Genomic DNA, 20426 nt, shown 5'->3' on the forward strand with positions numbered 1-20426 from the left:
AGGAAGAAAATGAAAAAAAATATTAGATATTGGCTTTTGGAAGGGATAAATCCCACACCATATGTACATGATGGGTATTTATTCTCTCACAAACATAGAGAGTGTGTGTGTTATATTTAATATGCATTATGATAGAAGATGAATAAATTTTTATGTACATTTCATTCCACTATTTAGTCTATTCATTGACTATGTTATCTTTTTATCCTTTTCATTATACTAAGTTTGGAGTATGAATATAACATAGAAATTATTTGGGGTTCAGTACTTTAATTTTTGTTTCCCATTTTCTTGTTAGCAATCTCAAGTTGAAAATTCTAAGAACAAATTTTTCACCATCACATCTTATCATTAATTAATTAACGTATATTACATCCTCTATTCTTAAAAGTAAATAAAAATTAACCTATATTACATTCTCTATTCTTAAAATTAATTAAAAATTAATCAAATTTTCTTCTAATATTTTTACAATTAGTTATATTTTTCTATTTTAAGTGAAACAATCTCATCCATTCATATTAAACAAATTTAATTATGACCATCAATATTCTCTTGATCAAAAATAAAGATTTAATTTATCCCCTCAACCCACAAATTTTAAATTCAAAATCTTTTGAAAACAAAACAAGAGTTGCATTGCAATGTAGTTATAGCCATACTTGGCACGACAATTTTGTTTGGGCTTGGTTATGAGATCCAAGGAAGCTATAGATGAATTCTACTCCTCTCATAACTGTACAGAGTAGGGACTAATAGATAAAAAAATAAGAAATCGGTTTCTATCATAGATATTGTTTTCTACATATCCCAATAATAAATTTAAGCAATAGATTCATGAAATTGCCAAGGAGATGTAATGTGCACAAGGAACAAACTATATGTAAAGTAATTAAATATTGATTATTCTCTATAGTTCTATTTCAATTTAAACATGGTGATAATGGTTTATACGAAATATTCATATATTGAGACCTAGTAAACAAACATGTTAGCATCACATCTAGAAAATAGTGCTATGACAAACTCATCGAACTTCTCAGCTATCATAGGACCTAAAGTTCTGTTTACTTGAATGTAAGAGAAATCCAAATATATCATTTCCTATGCAAAAAATTTAGTTACCACATCAAGGATGAACTGATGACAAATGATTTGGCTCCCCTCAATAAGACATCAAGTGAGATTAATCATTCCAATTGCCCAAACTAGATGGTACAAATAGAATACCTAATAACACTTGTAAGTTTTATTTGTTTGGACTACACTCATAGTAAATCTAGTGCCTGTCTTGAAATGTCATCACTAAAACTTATAGAAGTATATCCTATACCATGTTTAAGTTGTAGAGATGATGTTTGAAGTGACATGATGACAAGTTAGTCCAAATGCGAGGACTAAAACTAAAACCAGTACATCAAGAGACCTAAACAAAACAAGAGAGATAAATCAAAAAGATGGAAACGCTAGATCTTACAAGAAATATTTATTCTACTATTCATGTAAGTTATCACATTTAGGGCAAGTTAATAATGGATGAAATATCTTGCTCCAAATGACAAGATAAAAACTTAAACACAATATTCGCCATTCTAAGCCTAAGCTTTCGTTTGGGAGTTGACAACTTGAAATATAGCTCACTCTAAATACCAACATTAATACTTATAAGAAAGCATCAACAAAATATTGAAAATCTAAATAATTTGAAAATGGAGAAAAACTAACAATAAGAAGACTAAATGATAAACTAGTCATTTATTTGTTTTGGGGGACTTTGTGATGAATTGCATCCGGTCTTTGTCACTCCTTCTTTAGCATGGTTAGAAGGGTTAGGTTGGTTACAAAATTTCTATGAATGAAATTATGATTGTGAAATATTTTTGGAGCCTTTGTGGTGAAAAACTAAATATTGTGAATAAATTATGTCATTCAATGGCATATGAAGATAATGTGAACATTTTTGGTATTTGTATAAAATCTTTACCTACTAGCCAAAAAAAATGGTAATTTTTTTTTTATAAATAAATTGAAAAAAATAGTAAATAATATGTGTAAATTAGTCCTTATATTCAAATGAGCAAACATTAGATGAAATATCAAACTTTACATGCAATTCGTCCACATACATTAAACAAAATAGACTCTTAATTTTGAAAAAGAAAATTGAAATTAATGAAATTATTAGAACAATAGCCATTGAGTTTTAAATGAGTTTTAAGTAGGTGAATAGTTCACTTTGTGTGTCAAGAATAAAACTTAAAAGTAATACATTCCAAAATCCTAAACAAAATGCCAGGAAAAAAAAGTCTAACAATGAGTACACTATAAATCCTAAATGAATAAAATATTTCTAGAAAACAAAACAATTACATTATAAACCCTAAATGAATAAAGTATTTATAGAAAACAAAACATTTGCTAATCAACAATATCCAAGGATTCAAATCTTGGTTCTATTCAATTACTTTCTCTTGAAACAGGGAATGTTGTTAATGGGTAAATTTTAACCAGTCAGCACGTTATAGTTTCCATATTAATCAAAATAAAATTTGACTAAAGTAGTATTATTTAAAATCGAGCAGAACAGTCTGTACAATCGTTTGGGATGAAAAAATAAATAAAATATTTGTAGAGAAATTTTTGCACAATTGTTTAGGAGACTGTTTATGTATATTAGATTAATGGTAACAGAAATGGATTTTTTTAATAGATTATCTGTTTTCAGATGTATGGATAATTTATGAGATTATCCCTTCCTTCATGTAAAAGATATCTAACTGTAATATTAATCAGAGGAACATTTATTATATGTCATATAAGATTTGAACTAAAGAAAATACAAATTTATATTGAAATGACATTCGTTCTTTCCAAAGTAAAGTCAGAGAATATAGAGGTGGGAAAGCAGGAAATAGTCTTAAATGGAAATGGGTTGTTGAGGAAGTAGTGTTTTGTGTGAAAAGAGGAGAGAGTCAAAATATGCAAAGAATATATTTTATGTTGACTCGTTCTTTTTTAAGTAAAGTCAGAGAATAGAGAGGTGGGAAACCAGGAAATAGTTATATTTTATGTTGACTGTAATTGTCAACGTGATATTATAAATAAATGAGGTTGAAATGGTGTTGTAGGTAAATTTAATGGTATGATATCAACTTAAAAACACTTTTGTTATATAATTTTTTATTTTATACAAAATTATTATATAATTTATAGTATATATGTGTGATGGACTGTAGTATATAATTTTTTTTTAAATAATTTGAAGTTAGTATTATGAATTTAAGAAAAGTATAGTATTTTTTAAATAAATATGATTTTGATTATAATGATATTGTAAGGGAGAATTTAAGCTTTTCATTTGTATACAAGTAGTATTTTTACTTGTTACTAAATAGTGAATTATAATGTGTGAAGTAAGGAAAATAATTCTAATCTAGATGGGATGTTTTATACAAAAGATTTACTAAAATGTGAAAATGACGAAGTAAATTAGAAATAGTATTCATTTGTTGAAACTAAAGAAGGTAGAATGAAGAGATGAAGGATTAGAATGGTGAAGTGTACAAGATCTAGATAGCTTTTATGAAGAGAACTAATATGTCACAATAGAGGCTATCACAAAACAATCATTACCATACTAGGATGGTAGCAACTTGGTACAAATAAACTAAATGTGGAAGAATGGGAAATTCAAGCTCTAGAATCAAAATCTAGAATCATGTTTGAGACCATCTAGTCTGATAATGATCATCCCACCATACTATAGGCCATATTCAAGCAGTGCCAACCTTGGCATTTTCCTAGCATTTTAAACGTTGAATTTGTATAGTTCTTGTGTCTTCCTCGCCTAGCACTAGTTCTCCTTTCAAATTTCAGATGTAATACTTATGTGATCATCCAACTCAACACTTCTATGTATAATTTAAAAAAGGCTTGTACACTTTGATCACACACCATGATATGTTGGTGTGCTTTGCAACACCCATTTTGTAGTCAATTTTTGTTTGGATTAATTTGCAAGTTGTGGCTTTATTTGTAATCTTTGTGATTGATTTCTTGTGAGATTATTTAGCAAACTGAGGTTTTGCTTCATAATCTCTCTTTGTGCTAACATGACTCATAGTAAGAAGCTCCTTCTAAGACCAAGAAGTCACGTTTCTTCTCTCTTTTTCTCTCTCTCCTCATATGGCTCATAGTAAGTAGCTCCTTACTAGGCCTAGAAGTCATATTATATTCTTCTTTCTTGCATGCTCCATGTGTTTGATCATTATTTACTCCTTTTATCTTGATTTTTTAGATCGATGAGATCTTAAGTCCTTGGGGGTTTGGTGTTTCTTTTCTCTTCAATGTCTTGGTGAAATTATTTCGATGCTATCTTGTACTTTACTAAGAGTGTGAGAGTGAGATCATACTCCCACTAAAGTGAGGGCTAAATATAGTGTCATAAATTATATCCCCATACAATTTTATGCTCATTTGGGTCCCACCTTTGTGTTTTTCCTTCTTTGTCTTGATTATGCTTAATTCTACTCAATTATCTAATGTTAGATCTTTAAGGTCTTTTCTCTTTGTATTTTCTTCCTGACCTTGTCCCAATCCAAAAATGACTAGTCTTAGAGCCCTAGTCCGAGCAAAAGGGGCACAAATTTGAACCCTCTAATGGTCAAAAAAAGTTGATCAGTAAAAAATGCCCAATGTTAGCCTTTTTTGTATTTTCAACACGTTTTGTGAGGTTGAGTATAAAAGAAAGTCTTATACCCTCACTTAAAATATCTCTAAATTACATTTCCTCAAGAGAACTTCAATTCCAATTGAGAAAGCAATCAATCATTCTTAAGGCAGCTAAGGAGAGGTCAAGTATTCATATTTTCAAGCATTCAAGATGACATTCATGATCAAGTTTATATGAAGGCATGCATGAGTTCCTGTCTAGAAACATCAACCTTTTATGAAGGCTTCAAGGCAAGGAAATCCATAAGATAGATTCAAACAATGTAGACTAAGATGAAGACATCCAAACTTTTTAGAAGCAAGAAACCTTGGACATTTTAGACAAGTCTAAAGTGTCTGACACTTTTCCAATGAAATTTTAAGGAAATATTTTGAGTGACATCTTGATCCCAAATATGTTCTTGATATCTACATCAGACACCTTCAAGACTACGATGTTTAGCTGCATAGTCCAACACTTTCAAGATCAAATTGTAGAAACATGTTCCTCTTTGATTCCCATTTCTAGATTTGTACTTAGAGTTTGCATACTTGTTCTATAGCTTATTTTTTATGTTGATTACTCTCAATTTTGCATCATTATCCCTAGTTCTTGCATCTCATCATTCTATCGTATCCAATTGCATCTATACTCAACAAGGAAGCAACATTCATGTGCACAACTCTTCCAAGGGTTTGTAGTTGAGCCTACTGGTTTTTCCTCGATGTATGTTGATGTGAATGGGTTTGATTCCTAGTTTGCATGTTTAGGCTTGTGAACCCCAATTTCACACACTACAAATATATGGCATTAAAGAAATAGTATATCATTTTCATATCTTCTATTCATCTTTTCTTTTCTTTCAATATTTTATTAAAATATAATATTTTTTGTGAACAACACAATAGTACATGTCCCATAAAATATGGACCATGAAAAGTGGCTTTATTCACTATTCATCAAATTCTATCAATTATAGTGAAAAATTATCAATAATTGAAGGATAGTGTATAATAATGATTTATGTTTTACAATGTAAATAGAATTTATATATCCATAAATAAGGAAAAATTACCATACTTAGTTGTATTTATTTATAATGTATAAATTAAATATCAATGAACTATTATTATTATTTCTTGGACATAAATAATTAACTTTAATATCTTGTGCATGGATATTTCTTATAACTTTTTACTAAGTATTCTTATTGTTTATTTATGATTTTTTTATAGTTGAAGTTTAAATGTGTTTTCCAATATCATATTTCACTTTAGATGCATATAATATCTAATAAAAAAATCATTTTAACAACAAAAGGACATCATTATGGATGAAATGCATTTTTTATAGATTCTTTTGGCTTTTTTTTTCCCCATGTTTGAAAGAGTTGTAACTAAGTTTTTAACATACCTATGCTACTCAGAAAATAAAATATATATAATATTCAAACAAAATAATTAAATATATAATTTAGAAATATAAAAATGAGTGTCACCTATAAAATATTATGTTTTTATGATCATCTAACCGCCAAAAATGTGATACAAAATGAAAAAAATTAGCCATTATAATTAATGCATGTACATGAATGGAATGGACAACACATACATTTAAGAATTGTCATCTATAATGGAGTTAATATATTGTCCATGTATCCGAAGATTAGGACACACTGTTCTTCTTGAATTGGTAAATCAACATGTTTCCAACTAGTGTTACTACCCTTCTATCAAAGTTTCTCAATGGATTATGTAAATCATGGAATTTGATACAAATTCATCTTTGAAAATCTACCAAATATTGAGTATCAATACATCACTTAGTATATGCACCATGTAATTCTTATGAGCCTATATATACATCCTTTTTAATGAGCATATATTGTGTATGTTTGTACTTCTCATTGTTCCTATCTCTTGGATGATTCTATATGCACGACCAAATCTAAAGGTCAAGAGGGTATTTGATACCATTGTCTTTCAAGCTTAATTTTCATTGAAGCATTATTTGTGAGCCTTCAAAATGTTAAATATATTAATATAAATGGTGATGGTGATTCATAGTTAGTTGCTAGAAAGATTATAAATGACTATCATATTAAGTATTCTTTATTGTCATGACCTATTATTATAGTATTTAGGTTATTTTGATCATATTATTGTTGATGCCATTCCACAAAATGATATCGAAATGTATATACAAATGTTAATACTACATCACATTGGTATTAATGATGGCAGTACTCATTTCATATTTCTAAAAATCATTAGTTGTGGAAACCCACCATTTAGGAAAGTGGCTTATAGGTTCATGCTCCTTTTATGAGATAGGAGAGGCTCCTTAATATTTACACCTATTTATATTTAGGAGCATATGCCAAGTAATTTTTCTAAAATTACTTCCATTCACATTCATAATTATATTGTTAAATATTAGATTATTGTAGTTGCACTTTATCATTATGAAATTAATAGTTTATAACATAGAATATTAGATGATAATAAAAAATCTATTCAATTTCAAGAGGTTCACATAAGTGTATGTTGGTGGATGTATGTTAAATTATTAGTATAAAAAATATTTTATGTTGTTGGACATTGTTGCTGCTAAGATATGTTGTTGTCATTGATGTCAACATATTCCTGTGTTTTGGTGTTCTGGTGATTGCAGAGAGTTGATCTGGTTGGTTTATCTATTTGATATGCTAGAGATTTTTGATTCACTGTTGATTTCATGATTCTATGTGGTGATTTGATCGAGTTATGGATTTCGGTATGAGGATTGGTTTTTCAGTATTTAGTGTTGCAGTGTTCTGGTGTTTGATCCATTGTGCTCCATAATGATTATATCTTGAGTTGTGGATTTCGGAAAGTGTTTGGGATGTTTGTGTGTATCTTCAATTCAGATGGATCATGATTTGGTGCTCCGCAAGTTATCTTTCTATTCTTAGTTGTTGATATTGAAGTGTTCTTGAGTATCAGTGTGTTGATCGATGAAGATTTGATTAAGTGTGTTGGTGTAGCTATTGCGTATGGTTCTAACGTGCTTGTTGGTGTTTCCTAATCATTTCCTTTTTTTTTTTTGGTCTGCATTGATCATTGTGCATGTTATTGAGGATATTATGGGTCCAGTGATGTTCTTCATGTTATGCGATATTGTCGGTGGTGTAGCATGTTGCAGATGATCTTGGCGATATTTCTGGGGATGTTGCATGTTCAAGGATTTGATTTGGGTCCATGCTATGTTGTCAAACATTATATTGGTCTAGTGGTTGATTTATGTATCCTGTGATGTAATTTTGTAATTAGGTCTTGAGGGTTGAGCCGACCTTGTAGTCAAGGTTGATGATTTGTATAAATGGTTGTTATATTCATGTAATTTGGATAACAGTGGTTGTTAGAGGTTGTGTTTGCATTATCAGAGAGTGATTTATGTGTGAATAAACGAATTAATCTTTTGGTGTGAAGTGTAGAGCAGAGAGTGTTGGGCAAACAAATGTGCTTAACCAGAACTGTCATTGAGCAATTGAAGATGCTATTCTTTTAGTTCATGTAAACTGGATTGTTGTCCAAATGTCGTTTTAAGGTAGTGAACCTTCCCTGAGGGTTTTATCCTTTCAGGTTATCATATATTGAGCAGTGAGCTCTAGGTAATGTGCTTGAATGCATGTGCATTCCCCATTGTAATATTTACACATACTACTGTGGAGTATCATCTTATTGCACGGGTAGGTTCCCATCGTGGTTTTTCCCTTAATTGTGTTTTCCACGTCAAAATCTTGGTGTTGTGTGTGTTGTTGTTATTGTGTTTATCTTTGTTCTTGCCGCAGTTGATCAAATCTGAAATTGTGCTTAATTTGTTTAATCCGGTGAAAACTGATTCACCCCCCCCCCCCTCTCAGTTTTCCTTCATTTTTGTTGCAAACAATTGGTATCAGAGCTAGATCCTCTAGAAGAAGCTTGACCGCTTGAGGAGATCTGGGATGGCAACCTATGTTTTCAAGAAAGAGAGTCTGAGATTTGATGGAAGCAATTACACTATATGGAAGGATCAGATGGAGTATCATTTGAAGTGTCTTAAAGATGATTATTGGAAGATTACAAAGCATACCTACAATGTTCCTCTGAATGGTCTGCTTACTGCAAGTGAGATCAAGGATGTTGAACATAACATAAAAGCTAAATAAGCATTGTTGAGTGCCCAGACCGATTCAAAGATGACTAATGTGATGGGATTGCAAACTGCACATGAGATTTGGGAATAGTTGGAGACTTTGTATGAAGGAGATAAAAATGTCAAAGTTGCTAAATTGTAAAGTTTGAAAGGAAAGAATAAGATGTTCAAGATGGGAGAAGATGAGAACATATCATCCTTTATGGATAAAGTGAATGAACTTGCCATGAACATCAGATGTGTCGGTGGAACTCTTGAAGAAGATGAGATTGTTGCTAAAGTGTTGAGATCTTTGTCTCTTGGTTACAAATCTAAAGTTGTTGCTATTGATGAGATACAGACTGTGACCATAGTGACAAGAGACATGCTGGTTGGTAATCTTGCTGCATTTGAGTTGAGTGAATTTGGAGAATCACATGGTAAATCTGAGACTGCATTTAAATCCTTTGTATTCAGGAAGCAGAAGTATGATCTGGGAGAATGTTCATCTAGGGTTTCCAAATATGAAAGAGAATTGAGAGAGATGGAAGAACAGGAAAGAGAGTTGGATGAGCTTGAAGCACTTATTGCTTGAAGATTACCTAAGGGAGCCAGTAAGTATGATGGAAAGTTACCTTTGACATGTTTCTCTTGTAATAAGATAGGAAAATTTTCTTCTAGGTGTCCTGAAAGGATGTCAAAGTATGATAGGCATGATAAATTTGATAAGCATGATAGATATGAGAAGCAAGATAAATATGATAAGCCTTATAAGCCTAACCAGAAGTTTAGATATCAGAAAAAATGGCATTATGTTGCTGATAAAGGTGTGACAGATGAAGAATCTAAGAATGGAAATTCAGAAGATGAATTTGTATTTATTGCTATAAAGGAATATAATCTGGTACTAGTGAATTCTACAAGCTGCATTGTTGAGGAGAAAGCTTTGGCTGCTAAGATTGAAGAGAAAGATGAATGGGTAATTGATAGCGGTTGTTCACATCATACATATGACAGGTGATAAATTAAATTTGTGAATATGGAGATGTATGATGGTGGTATAGTGAGATTTGGAGATGATAAAGTTTGTATTATTCATAGTAGAGGTGTTATTTCTCTTGATGGAAAGCATAATTCTGATGATGTCTTATATGTTGAAGGTTTGAAGCATAATCTTTTGAGTGTTGGATAGATGGTTGATAAGGGATATGATGTGCAATTCAAGAATGGTAAGTGCAAGATTCTGAATGCCTCCAGTATAGAGATTGCATCAAGAACTAAGACTAAAGGTAATATCTTTCATTTGAATGTTGGTGAGAAGAGTTGTTTGATTGCTCAGATAGATGAAAGATGGTTGTGGCATAGAAGGATGTGTCATTTTAATTTTGACTGCATGATTAAGATAAGTTCTCAAGTTGTTAGAGATTTGCCTAAGATTGTGAAACCTTCTGATCCGGTATGTAAAGAATGTCAATTGGGAAAGAAAACAAGAATTTTATTCAAAAGTAAGTTGTATACATCTAATGGATTATTGGATCTTGTGCATACTGATATATGTGGTCCTACAAGAGTGAGAAGCTCACAGGGTGACATATATTTCATGTTGTTGTTGATGATTACTTTAGAATGATGTGAGTTAATTTTCTAAGAGAGAAATCAGAAGCACTGGAGAAATTCAAGATATTCAAGGCTAAAAGGTGGAGACAAAGACAAGATTGAAGCTGAAATGTCTGAGATCTGACCGAGGAGGAGAATTCACATCCAGTGAGTTTGATTCATTTTTTGAAAATCATGGAATTAGAAGACAGTTATCTGCTCCTAGAACCCCTCAGCAGAATAGAATTGTTGAAAGGAAGAATAAAACTATTTTGGATGCTGCTAGGACTATTGAAGGGAATGTTCCACAAACCTTTTGGAAAGAAGTTGTTAGCACCGTTGTATACACATTCAATCAGGTGCATGTAAAAGGTGATTCTGGTAAGACTCCTTGTGAGATATGGTTTGGTCATGTTCCTATAGTTATATATTTCAGAATTTTTGGAAGCAAATGTTATATCAAAAGAGATGAGGATATAGGAAAGTTTGATGCAAGATGTGATGAAGGAATCTTCTTGGGTTATTCTTCTAAGAGCAAGGCCTGTTGGTGTTACAATAAGAGGTTGAGAAAGATAGTGGAAAGTGAAAATGTGAAGGTTGATGAATGTCATGAGAAGCAAATCAGAGCATGTGGATATGAGTTTGATGGTCAAGATGTTATTTCAAAGAAAGTACATACTAAGAGCCTAAAGTAGAATGATCCAGTAGAGACAGCTAATCTAGATAGTGTTGCTTCCAGTGAATAAGTTTAAGTACCTGAGAATTAGAACAATCAGAAGACTCTAAGGTATGTGAGATTAAATAATTCAGAAAATCATATTATTGGTGACAAAAATAAAGGTGTGATGACTAGGAGAAGGATTGTTGCTGAAGAGATATGTTTGATTTCCAAGATTGAACCTAAAGATGTTGTTGAAGCTTGTAAAGATGAGAATTGGATAAAAGCTATGGAAGAAGAGTTGAATCAGATTGTGAAGAACAATACATGGGAACTTGTTTCGAGATCTAAAGACAAGAATGTGATTGGCACTAAATGGGTGTTCTAGAATAAATTGAATGAAGTCGGTGATTATGAGGAGACTTTTGCTTCGGTAGCTAGAATTGAAGTTGTTAGATTACTTCTTGCATATGCTGCTTATAAGAACTTCAACGTATATCAGATAGATGTGAAGTCAGCCTTTTTGAATGCTAATTTGCAAGAGGAAATCTACATTGAGAAACTGGATGGATTTTCATTATCAGATGAAGGAGACATGGTATACAGATTGAAGAAGGCACTGTATGGATTTACAGAGTCCCCTAGAGCTTGGTATGCTAGATTGGATAGGTACTTGATGAAGTTGGGATTCTATAAAGGTACTATTGATAGTAATTTATACTTTAAGGTTGATAATGATAAATTTTTTATTGTTGAAGTTTTTGTTGATGACATTATTTTTGGAGGAGATGATGATTTGAGTAAGAAATTTGTTGATGATATGCAAAAAGAGTTTGAGATGTCTATGATAGGTGAGATGAAATTCTTCTTAAGACTGGAGATTACACAAACTGATAAAGGCATTTTCATTTCTCAATCTAAGTATGTGAAGGAATTATTGAAGAAGTATGGATTAGTTCATTCCAAACCTGTTGGAACTCCTATGTTGATTGGATGCAAGTTGTCTAAGCATGATGAATATTTGAAAGTTAATTAGACCTTGTATAGATCTATGGTCGGTGGACTTCTATACTTGACTCGGACTAAACCAGACATTATGCATGTTGTTTGTGCAACGCCCTGCCAGGAAATTCCAAAGGGATTAAACTAAAACACTAGAAAAAGAGTGTAAATAATATTTTTTTAAACTTTAATAAACTAAATGATGCATTAAGATAAACATTACATTTAATTTGCACAAACGAAAGACTTAACTTAAACTCCCAAAGGGTTTCCCAACATGGTTTACATAATTAAACTAAACATTGCTTAAGGTTAATTAATCCACTTAAGATCAATTTAATCATAAAGACTCAATTACATTATACAATGATTGTTTCATACAATTGCATGTGGTATCATCAACATATCTATGTCTCATTCCTTATGATACTTTACATTACATTACATCAATGATTCTAATAAAAGATATACATTTAAGCATCTAATTCTCATCAATACATTTCTTTTACATAAGATCGAAATAATATTACATTGCACTTAACCACTAAGTCTCATAAGAACACATAATGTTTACATTAAAATTACATCTTTCCATGAAGGCATACATAACAAATAATACAATAGACCATATAAGGTCCAAGATTTACAAAGATGATCCAAGAAGACAAATAGGATCAACTGGAAATACGAGATGCTTGAATCCAAAAGAGTAACTGGAACACCTGTGAAGCCAACTCCCACAAGAAAGAACAAACACACCCGATGGAAAGTGACACTACCACCCGACCATGTGGCTCAAAAAGAACCACCCCACCGTGCTAAGAGATAGAAAGAAAACCCACTAGCAAACTGCACGGTATGCACACATGGTCTAAACATGACATCAGGAATCTCACATAAAGAATATACTCACAAACATGACTCTGCAACAAAACTCCAGGTGATATCAACAAGGCTACAACTAGTGACCATAAGGAAAGAGTGTGATCACATAGCTTGGAATGATTATCCTGGTTGGCCTCCTTAGGCCTCGACCCCCATCTTGGGTTGTCTTGGTAGCCTCTCCCGAACCCTCGGTCCCATCCAAGTCTCATGTGGACCCAAACAATCCTTTTGTGAGGATAAGGTTGTTGGTTTGCCATTCCAAGCCTTCCCACTGCATCTTGAGTCTGTACTAGTACTCAACCATGAGCGAGGTACAATTATCTTAATTAATGTTTTAGCTACCCAAACCCTTAATATATTGTTAGGTTATCACTTACTTATCCAACTTTCGAGGGGTTATCCTGCTAACCTCTTTGGGCACGACCCCCACTCGAAAGCCACTCTTCCTTATGACACTACAAAAAATTATCAAAAGAACTCCAAGGCAAAAGTACAAAAAAACAATTTACTAAAAAGAGTTCAAAACAACTGAGAAACACTTGGTCATACAAGCCCTTTCATAAAAGTTTAACCAACTGGCAAAACACAGTCTACTCACGAGACATGACTAAAGGAAAAGACAATACAAAAAATGTCTAAATCCATTTATAACTAAAGGACTTGCAATATAACTTAAATACAAAAACAATCAGAAATGAAACAACACCATCATTTATTACAGAATAAATATTTATTTTCTCTCCTTCTAATACACAATTGACCAAGTTTTCTAAACTAAGTTTCAAAATAAATCATTTATTAACAATAATCTCACAAATTTGGTTAAAATATTCAAATCAATATTTGCTATGTCTATTTGGAATTTCAAAACCATCTTAATCACATTTGAACCATATACACAAGTATATATATATAATTATAATATATAAAAAAATCATATATATTATAAATCTGATATTTTTTCATAAACCAGGAATCTCTATTTTCCTCATTTTCCAAAATAATATATATATATATATATATATATATATAATCTAATTAATAATAAAAAAACCATAAATAAATAAAAAAATCTTAAAAATTGAAACAAAAAGGAAGGGGGGCGTGGGGACCACGCGTGGTCTACCCCATAACTTGTGGCTCCTCATGGACTGTGGAGAAGGGCCACGCAATGGCTACTCACAGTCATGGCTCCCATGGCATGTGGGGCTCCCACAAACAAGGTTGTGGCTCCCACAGCTATGGATGCCACGACTGTGGGGAAGCCACAATTGTGGCTCCCCACGGGGACACCCCCTTAATCAAAATTAAAATAATTTAATTTTTTTTTTCCTCCTCTTTTTTTCAAAAAAAACCATAACAACTTAAAAAAAAAAAACATGCCCAAAAACTAATAAATTCACAAAGGGAAAATTTTAACAGTTTATTTTTTTTTAATAAAAATTTTAACAGCATAACCCCTCCAATAGAAGTATAAATTAAAATTTTATTTCCCCCTTGTCTGTGATGCAAACGCAAAGAAGTAAAAAAAAATTACCAGACAAAATTTCAAAAACTAATAAACAACAAATCACCAAAATTTCCAGGCAAATAAGTTCTTCCCAAAGGCTAGCCCTAGGATGGACATAATTTTTTTGGAAATTTAACAACTCTCAACCCAGATTTAAACAATCACTCATTTCCTAAGAATCAACTAGGAAAATTAAAAAAATAAAAAATAAAAAAATTTCATTTACACAAACAAAATTACAACCCTTTTCCTCTTTCTTCAAAACTCTACAATAATTTACCCTTACTAAATATAGCACACAACAACACAAAAATTTCTTCAATTACACTAAAATTTCAAAATAGAGGTGTGAAACTCCAAGTCTCCAACCTGTAATTGCTTTCCTGGAAGAGAAGTTTGGAGATGAGCCCAAGCCTTCTACTAATAGAAACCCCCTTCAACATAGGAAACCAGATTTTCCAAACAAACAAATTCTCCAGCCAAAACCACCTCAAAAACAGAGAGTCAAGAATTTTTTTTTCAAAATGCCCAAATCCATAATCTGGAAAAAATTTCCAAGTTATAAAGGATTTTTTTTCCACAAATATTTTTTTTAGGTCAAAATCATTTTTTAATGAAAGTTGAAAAATCTATTTCTTTTTATTTTCAAACAATACATTTGCATTTACCAATTTTTTTAATTTGAATTCATTTTTCCTCTCATATTGAAAAAAAACAATTTAAACATTTAAAATACATAAAGGTAAAAATGACTTTATCCTTTTTAAAAATAAAAATAAAAACAAATGAAAAAAACATAATATAAATTTCATTAATAATTCAACAATCAATCTTAACTAACCAATTAAAATAATTGATTAATCTATTTAACTACAAAAATGCTCTTAATCATTTCTTTCTAATTTAATTTCATAAATGCAATATTCATTAATTATTAATAACCATAAGGTATTAATAATTAATTTCTCATTAAAAATCATAAGAAGAGAATAATTTAAATTCACAAACGCATAACACACAACTCAACAAATCAAAGCAGAGACATGACCCACATACCAACATAGGGAAGGTTGACAAACATCTAACAATGCTCACTATCGAGCAAGGCTAGGGATGAAATTTAGGGCCTTAAGACTATCTCCTCCACTTCCATCAGATTAATTAGGTACGCTCAGACCTATGGAACCAGGTGAAGTCAGTACCTTGTACCTATAATTCCTGCATCTCCAAATCGTGCATACATATATATATTCAAACATGGTAGACACACCGACGAAGGAGAATTGTGACGTTCCATGTCTCATCGAAGTGAGTGAAGGAAAATCATCTCCTCACACCCCATAGACTTTCCACACATACATGATGACACATACATAGCACATCTCATGTTAGTTCATGGTCAGTAACCCAATAAAATTAACATCTAATCATCAATAAGGAAATAATGCGTAAACAACATTCACTGAATCTCAAATCAAAGCATAAAGCAACATAGCATAATATATGAATAAGACATCACCACATAATGTATCCACAAATATCCACTGAAAAAGTCAACCATGGTCAAAATAAGTATCTAAAAAGTCTGATCGAGGGAGGGGTACTACAGTTTTTTTTTGTGCAAGATTTCAAGATGATCCTAAAGAAAGTCATGTTACTACTACGAAGAGGATTTTCAAATACTTGAAGGGGACAGTTGATTATGGTTTGTGGTATCTAAAGAATGATGATTTTATGTTATGTGCTTATACTGATGTTGATTGGGTAGGTGATGTTGATGACCGGAAGAGCACTATTGGTGGAGCATTCTTCTTGGGAAAGAAGTTGGGTTTTTGGGCAAGTAAGAAGCAAGATGTTATTTCTCTATCTGCTGCAAAAGTTGAATACATTGTTGTTGCTAGCAATTTTACTCAGGTGGTTTGGATGAAGAAGATGTTGAAGGACATTAGAGTTATTTATGATGAGCCTACTGTCATATATTGTGATAATTCAAGTGCTATTAATATTTCTAAGAATTTGGTACCGCATTCTAAAACAAAGCATATATCAATCAAGTATCATTTCTTGAGGGAGAAAGTCAGTGAGGAAGAAGTCAAATTAGATTATGTATCTACAAAGGATCAGATTGCAGATATCTTTACTAAGCCTTTGCCTGCAGATACATTTGTATATCTAAGAGATAAGTTAGGGGTTTATGCCCCTCGTGATGAGAACTAGGTGCATTGAGATGCATCAATCTGGTCGACTTCATAGTCATATCTTCTTATCTGGATTGATGAGTATGTGTTGTTGCTCTAGGGGAGTAGTCAATGAGTGATTCAGTTGTTCAGATTTGTGAGTTTGTTCTCAGGGAGAGAAATTATCTGGTAAAGGGGAGAGAATAATGATCTATATGATCTTTGGCATTGTTGTCAAAGGGGGAGAGAAGCATGTGAAAAACAACCTTATCTTGGAAGCTTTGTGTGCATGATCTTAGGGGGAGACTTCTGATGTTGTTTCTTTCTTTGCATTGATTGTTTTTCACATTCATATGTTGCGAGCAATGCCAAAGGGGGAGATTGTTGGACATTGTTGTTGTCATTGATGTCAACATATTCCTATGGTTTGGTGTTCTAGTGATTGCAGAGAGTTGATCTAGTTGGTTTATCTATTTGATATGCTCGAGATACTTGATTCAGTGTCGATTTCATGATGTTATGTGGTGATTTAATCGAGTTATGGATTCCAAAATGAGGATTGGTTTTTCAGTGTTCAATGTTGCAGTGTTATGGTGTTTGATCAGATGTGCTCCAGAATGATTATATCTTGAGTTATGGATTTGGGAAAGTGTTTGGGATGTTCATATGTATCTTCAATTTAGATGAATCATGATTTGGTGCTCCACAAGTTATCTTTCAAGTCCCAGTTGTTGTTGTTGAAGTGTTCTTGAGTATCAGTGTGTTGATCGATGAAGATTTGATTAAGTAGTGTTGGTGCAACTATTGCAGATGGTTCTAATGTGCTTGTTGGTGTTTCCTAATCATGTCCTATTTGTTTTTCTGTTCTGCATTGATCATTGTGCATGTTATTGAGGATCTTATGGGTCTGGTGATGCTCTTCATGTTATGCGACATTTTCGGTGGTGTAGCGTGTTGCAGATGATCTTGGCGAGATTTTTGGTGGTGTTTCGTGTTCGAGGATTTGATTTGGGTCCATGCTATGTCATCATGACATTGTATTGGTCTAGTGGTTGGTTTATGTATCGTGTGATGTAATTTTTTAATTAGGTCTTGAGGGTTGAGTCGATCTTGTAGTCAAGGTTGATGACTTGTATAAATGGATGTTATATTCATTTAATTTGGATATCGATGGTTGTTAGAGGTTGTGTATGCATTATCAAAGAGTGATGTATGTGCGAATAAACGAATTCGTCTTTCGATGTGAAGTGTATAGAAGAGAGTCAAATGTGCTTAACCAGAACTGTCATTAGGCATTTGAAGATGTTATTCTTTCAGTTCATGTAAACTAGATTGTTGTTCGAATGTTTTTGTAAGGTAGTGAACCTTCCCTGAGGGTTGCAGCCTTTCAAGTTATTATATTTTGAGCAGCGAGCTCTAGGTAGTGTGTTTGAATGCATGTGCACTCCCCACTATAATATTTACACATTATACTGCAGAGTATCATCTTATTGTGGGTAGGTTTTGACTGTGGTTTTTCCCTTAACCGGGTTTTCCACATCAAAATCTTGGTGTTGTGTGTGTTGTTGTTATTGTGTTTATCTTTGTTCTTACTACAGTTGATCAGATCTGAAATTGTGCTTAATTTGTTTAATCTGGTGAAAATTGATTCACCCCCCCTCTCAGTTTTCCTTCATTGTTGTTGCCAACAATATTTTATATAAGATATTATTGATTTAAATTAGAAATGTATCTATATGAATTTATTCTTGAAACTATTCTACATGTTAAATATATATTAATTTGAATTTCAAGGCTATTCACAAGCTTCAATTATTTGTCTTTCCTTAGCATTTTTTGGTATGGGATTAGATTTGGTAGGGAAGATTGCCTTACTTATTTGGATAGGCACAACTTAATTATCAGATCACTAAATATTATTTAAGAAATTGATTCAAGGTAATTTCTCTCAAGTCTAGTATAGTTCCTAATATTTCTTCATGTCTTCTAGAAAAAATAAATCTAGATTAATACATATTTCAACAATTGTTATAGATAATGGTAAATCATTAAAAAATATATAAGTAAAAATATTTTTATAAAATTTTAGATTTTGCAGTTATTATCTTCTTCAATAACCTATAATGTATTTATCATTTTGATGCTATATACAAAACAATTGAGCAAATTTCAAGAAGGTGGATAAACGTGACACTAATTGAAATACATAAGTTATAGGACCATATTATAGGTTTATTATTCTACTTGTAAAATTTATGCTCATTTAGAATACACTCTTCATTCATGTGCATATGGTACCAAGGCCATTATGCTTCTCAAAGTTGAAATTACATCGTCATAGTTATCCGTACATTGTGTTATCAATGATACTACATGCATAAAAAAAATATTATAGAGACTTCAAATAGTTGATAAATGATAAGTAATGTATTAGAAAATTTGCTAGAATATCGAATTTAAAAAAATAAAATTAAAAAATCATTCAACAAAACTTTGAGATTGGATATCTGATTCTTCATATAAATAATCCAAAAATCGAATCAAGTATATTGAACTAATAAATTCATTTGATGAACACATACATCTCAAGATTTATGAGAAGGATTCTTTTTATTTCATTAAATTTGTATTTTATGATACATGGTAGTATCTGAGGTGACCTAAAAGAGTGTAGGAATATTCTAAAACACTTAAATGTTCTATCATTCAAATTATAGAAATCAACAATGACTTTAAATCTTGAGTTTAGTGAATTATTGACTTTAACATGAATAAATATTTATAATAATAATAATAATAATTTTTCATACAAATTAGTTAAAACCTAGGTGTGAACCCTAACAAATTCTTAGAATCTATATCAAAACATATTAGTGAAGATAAAGAGGTAAATCATTTTGATGCAACCAATGGATGGACTTTGTAATATTTAAATTATGTTTGCATCAAATCCCCACATTATTTATAATTAATTTGCACCGTGGAAGAGTGAACCAACACTATTGATTTTTATATTTTTATATTTTTAAATTTTCTAATGGTTGGTAACCATCTTATGATTTTCAATTCATAGTTGCAAATGGGAGGGTAGAGTTTTCAAGTTGCAAGGTGAAAGAACACGTGTGAATAGAAAATATTGTCAAAGTTTAATGGTGATGTAACACGTGTTTGATACAGCAAATAGTGATTAGGATGCAAATGGTATACTTGTGTTTCTTTTTTTACATATATTATGTTTTCTCAAGAGAAAATCTTGTTTTTAATTTTTTTTTCACATATTTGACCTCTACTTTTTGTTATTTTCATGTTATTATAATGTGTTGGACATGTTAGTTTATTTTCATAATAATAATGTTGAAGTAATTAAATATAATATTTGAGGGTTATATATTTTTTTAAGTTTACATAAAAGTTTATTGTTCATAAATATTTAAGGCACAACATTCATGTTTTATGGATAAAAAATCTTGTGTAAATGATGATTTAAGAAGAATTTAATATTAATATAATTAGTTGGGGATTTTTTTTAATTATTAGTAGGTATGAAATTTGATAACCAAATATATTTTCTATCATATGTAGAATATACTTTAAATTTTTTACTTGGGTTATCACTTTCATATATTTTAGTTTTAAGTGGGCTTTAATATTGAAGAGTTAAATGTTCTAATTATTTTATTATTTAAAAAATATATTTTTTGACTATTTTAGAGGAGCATAATTATAAGGTTG

This window comes from Cryptomeria japonica, chromosome 7 (assembly GCF_030272615.1).
Source record: "Cryptomeria japonica chromosome 7, Sugi_1.0, whole genome shotgun sequence".
Classification (NCBI taxonomy): domain Eukaryota; kingdom Viridiplantae; phylum Streptophyta; class Pinopsida; order Cupressales; family Cupressaceae; genus Cryptomeria; species Cryptomeria japonica.